The following is a 5,082-nucleotide window of genomic DNA, read 5'->3' on the forward strand; positions in this document are numbered from 1 at the left end:
CATGGGGGCCAATGGTGAAGGGAACCCTTGATCCTCAGCTGCTCTGTGTCCCTCAGGTGTACACTTTTCTCACTCTGCCTCCTGGCTGTCCCCTCTGCAGTGCCTCAAAGGACAACCTTCCTGCCCTCCAGACTTGTCTGGGGCTCCTTTTCCTCCTCAATTTTAACTAAATCCAACATTTCCTGAGCGTGTTGGGCACTGTGCTAGCTTCTACAATAGATACAAAGGTAGGAAAGAAACAGCTCCTGGATCAGCAGGCTTGGAGTTGAGTCCAGAGAAAAGACATTCTTGAAATATGTAGAAAACATGGCAAAGAAAGATAAACTCTTTAAGGGCTGTGCAAAAGGCTGTGGAAGACAATCACAGTAAATGTGTATGATGTTTGTAGGATGGGAAGCAGACTAAATACACAAGAATAAATGCTACTGCTGAGGGTCATGTACTTTATTTGTTAATTCTACTTCTCATAAAGGTTATCTGAAAGAAATATTATTCCACTTTTACAGATGAGAAAAATCAAAGTACAGTTCATAGACTCTGACTGTGGCTATGTAGCCAGCAATGGGCAAAACTGACACCCAGACACATGCATTTATGGCCCTAAGTCAGCCTGATTCCATTACTCCATCATTCCCTAACCCTCCATTCTAATCCCATGGAGTAGATTTATTTGGCTTCTTTGTTACCACCACCAGCTAAGTGGAGGCTTGGATTCAGGTTCAGATGCCCCACCCCCAAGCCTGCTTTCCTTCTGGCACAGAGTTGCTCAAGAGTAACCAACAAGCCGAAACCGGTTTGGCTGAGTGGATAGAGCATCGGCCTGCGGACTGAAAGGTCCCGGGTTCGATTCCGGTCAAGGGCATGTACGTTGGTTGCGGGCACATCCCCAGTAGGAGATGTGCAGGAGGCAGCTGGTTGATATTTCTCTCTCATCGATGTTTCTAACTCTCTATCCCTCTCCCTTCCTCTCTGTAAAAATCAATAAAAATATATTTAAAAAAAAAAAAGAGTAACCAACAAAACTGGTGAAAGTGTGCTTTGGTCAAGGTCTCAATAAAAATTAAGGCATGTTTATGTGGAGAGAATGGAAAGAACATTCTAAATGAGAGAACCGCATGAGCTGTGGTGGGGTTAGGAAGAATCAGGGTTTGCCTGGGAGTTGGAGAAGATGGCATAGGGGGTAAGTTAGAGCCATTCTGGACAAAATTCAGTAATAGAGCATTTGAAAGGTGGGAAGCCTTTGCACATACATAGCAAGGATGTGATCAGAGCTGTAGTGTGTGGATAGAGGCAAAGATAGGGAGAGACTGGGAGACCAGACAGGACCTGTCAGCCCAGCTGGTCCTAGCGGTGGTGGAGGTGGGCAGGGTGGGAACAAAGGTATTGAATGAGCTCTTGAACAAGGATAAAGCCACAGGAGTGGAAAGTAGAAAAAGGCTGTTTCAAGGAGCATCCAAAAGGCAGAATCAATAAGACTTGGTTCTCTCAAGTTGGAGGGAAAACTCAGGATGACTGAGTTTTGCAGCTCGGTGATGGAGAGATGTTGCCTACACTGATTAGAATGAACTCAGAGATAATCTGGTTGGAATTTTATTTAATTTATTTATCTATTTTAAAAAATTTACCTTTATTGTTGAAAGTATTACAGATATCCCTTTTCTTCCTATTGATCCCCTCCACTGCACTTCCCACCCCCATTCCTACCACACTACTGTCTGTCCATGGACTATGCATATATGTATATAAATTCTTTGGTTAATCTCTGGCCCCACCCCTGGCCCCTCTGAGATTCATCAGTATGGTTTGAACAACAACAACAAAGGTTTAAGTTGGAGGCCTGGTCAGAGATATTGTAATATTACAGGAAGAGTGAGTGTTGAGTTCAGGAATGAGGACAGAGAGTGTTTGAGTTGGCTACATGGGGCGATGGTTGAGGTAGAGAGTCCGGAGACCTCCCTTAGGACAGAGGTTCTCAAACTTTGATGTAGTCAAGAATCACTGAGGAACCTTGGCACACTTACCCAACACATAGTACATATTAATAAATATCATTTCCTTCCTGAGAAGATAACCTTTGCAAAGGGCCTTAATATGTTGACCTAAAGAAATGAGCATATAGAAATTTCCAGAAATATGAATAATATTTTAGTTGTTTTTTGATTATTTAAAATAAAGAGCCATTTCTACCTTTCAAATCATACTACATAAGAACTTATTTAATCTGTTAACTATAATACTGATTCTAACATTAAATTATGTAGGCTGAGATCTGCTGTTTCCATTATCCAAATTTAAGAATGTGAACTTTGGAGCCAAAGAGCTTGGGTTTGCATTTTGCTACCTATGAAAGGTGATCTTGGGCAATTTAACCAAATGTCATCACCTGGTCACCTCCTCTGTAAAAAAGGAATAGCAGATGAATGCATCTAATTTGGCTCTTGTCATGATATAATAACATAGCAATTGATACCTAGTACATACTTAATAACTGTTGGTTATATGTTTTATCACTGGCTAGCCCTTAGGGGAAGGGACTTGTACCGAGAAGCTGCAGGAAGAGGTGTTGGTGAGTCAGAAGGTCATGAGTGGTTTCCTGAGTCAAGACAGGAGTAACATGCCAGTCTATGCCACAGCAGAAGCTCAGAGTGATACCCTGTGTGAAACTCAGCAAGGCTGCCATGGCTGACAAGCAGGGGCCCCTTTATTAAACCTTCTGGCTATTTGGTCAAGTTTCCAATTTGGGGAATTACAATGACTTGTGAAAGAATTCCCCTTCTATTCCAGTGTGTAGAAGGGACACACTGTGCTCCTTCTTGTGGCTAGAACAATCTTCCAAGAAACCATATAGTCTGCAAAACAAGCTATCAAAGGCTGACAAGCTAAACAGTCCAACTAACAACCAGGCTTCTTTTTGATCTACAATAGTTCAGGTAATATTCTGAGCTGATAAGGTTTTTTTTGGCTTGACCAATCACTGATTTGATCTTTTGTTTTTCATCTTCTTGGCCTAGTCAATGCCTTCCAACCTGATCATCATTCACAGCATAATAAAAGCTGACATTTAGTGAGACCTTCCCATGTGCCAACACTGTGCTTAACTCTTGGAAACATAACCTCATTTAATCCTTACAGCATCACTTATAAGGAAGGTACTATTTTTATCTCCATTTTGTAGGTGAGGAAACTGACACTTGGATCAGTGGGATCATTTACTCAGGGGAGCATTACTGTGCACTTTTAACTGAACATGGCAAAATATTCACTCTTTTGAACTTTACATCATCATTTGATGTCAAACAAAGAAGCAAATCCCAACAGTATATACAAAAACAGCTTTGAATTTACAAAAGATTGTTTCCCATACTGATTAATCCAGGCAGCTAACTCATTGGTTTAGGCAACTTTATTGAAGAAAAATAAATCAATTACTAGCAGAGCTATTAGTTGACCACTCATCCATTGACAACTTGCATCATTTATTCAGTGCTGTATTAAACAGTGTATTGGAAGATAGGTTAACTAATAACTCCAAGCCTCCTAACAATTTAAATGAAAATTACAAAATGTTTGAGATCCTATTTTGGAATACAAACGGTGTTTTGACATCCAATTTCCATTCTCTGTAGAACAAGAACAGGTCATTCCTTTATTGGCATGCACAAAATACATCACATTTTCTGTTCTGCTGATGCTATAAATTCAATACCAATTCTCCAGCCACATCAGTTATGAGCATAAAGTATATCATGTAACCTCAGATCTCTAACAGTCAAAGGCTTAAACAAGAATGGATGCTGCTAGAATAATGCTGTTTCCTTTGATGTGACAACTGAGCCTCCATTTCCCTCCCCCTCAGATGATTTCTTCAGCATGTTAGAGCAGTGAGGAATGGTTTTAGTCTCATAACCAAATTAGAGTGAAGACATTGGCCACATAATACACATGCTCCATTTTTTTAAAAATTTTGAATCTTGGACAACTGTTCTCTTCTAACTACTTTACAGTTTCTAAAAGGAGGTATTGTCCAAAGCTGGAAGAACTTAAGTCTTCTCAGATGAGCATGTGAATGAATGGAGGGAGGTAAACAAAAAATAAAATTAAAAAAGATGAGGTCTGATAGGGGAGCAGCCGGATAAGAAAATCAAAAAAGGAACAGTAATTTAAAGTTTATTCCAGCTATAATGCAGGTTATTCTGACTTTAAGGTAGCATCACATGGCATACTTCTGAGTCCATTCCCGAGATATTCTGTTGTACTTAGCTCTGTCTGTTTTATAGATCAGTGTAATCTCTGGCACTAGGGGGTCATCTGGGTTTGGATCACATAGCAGTGAACAAATGGATAAAAGAACTTTAGAAATAGTTAATGCAGGAGACCACTGTGATCTTAGAATATCAAGACAAATGCTGCCATTACTGTTAATATTTGGATGATAAATTCTTGTTGTAAATGCAACCTTAGGTGGTTTGAAGGGGTAGTCTGTAGAAAAATGAATTGTCAAAAAGAATACACCACTTTGATATGGGCTGTCATTAGGTCCCATAATTGTGGCTTGCCAATGAAACGTATCATCCCCAACTGGACCTGCAGAACACTGTGCTGGAGGGTCACGGGCCGAATCCCTAAGTTCCTTATTAATCCGTTTCAGCGCCAAAGTCTGTGCTTTGTATCTGGCTCCTCACTATCTCGGTGTGTGCTCAGAGGTCCGGCCGAAAGTCTTGATGACCACGGTGCAGGCAAGGCTGTTCTCTTCGTCTCACACCGGCTCTGCCAGACACAGGCGCTTGGTCTGGAGGCGGTTCTCGCGATAACCTCGTGGCTGGTTTACCGGAGCTGGAGCTCTGCAATGACTTAAGGGCAGTTTTGTGCGCTCTTCCTGATGTCCTCAGGGGAGCATTACTGCTGATGTGTGTATTTCCAGGGGACCTTACGGCTTAAAATTTTTATTGCCATAAGCAGTTCATTCAAAATAGAGAAGAGAAGACAAAGATGTGTGAAATAATTAGAGAGTACAAGAAAACAAACAGCAGGACTAGCATGGGAGACCTGCGTTCTTTATGGAGGGCAGACATATTCTGGGAG

General features: G+C 41.1%; 1 pseudogene; it reads right to left on the reverse strand.

Annotated features, from left to right (window-relative positions):
- Window positions 1–4,151: 4,151 nt before the first annotated feature.
- Window positions 4,152–4,545, reverse strand: LOC139001991 (ubiquitin-conjugating enzyme E2 D3 pseudogene; annotated as a pseudogene).
- Window positions 4,546–5,082: the final 537 nt, after the last annotated feature.

This window comes from Myotis yumanensis, unplaced genomic scaffold (genome assembly GCF_028538775.1).
Source record: "Myotis yumanensis isolate MYYU_CA2020_CCGP unplaced genomic scaffold, mMyoYum1.0.hap1 SCAF_2, whole genome shotgun sequence".
NCBI lineage: Eukaryota > Metazoa > Chordata > Mammalia > Chiroptera > Vespertilionidae > Myotis > Myotis yumanensis.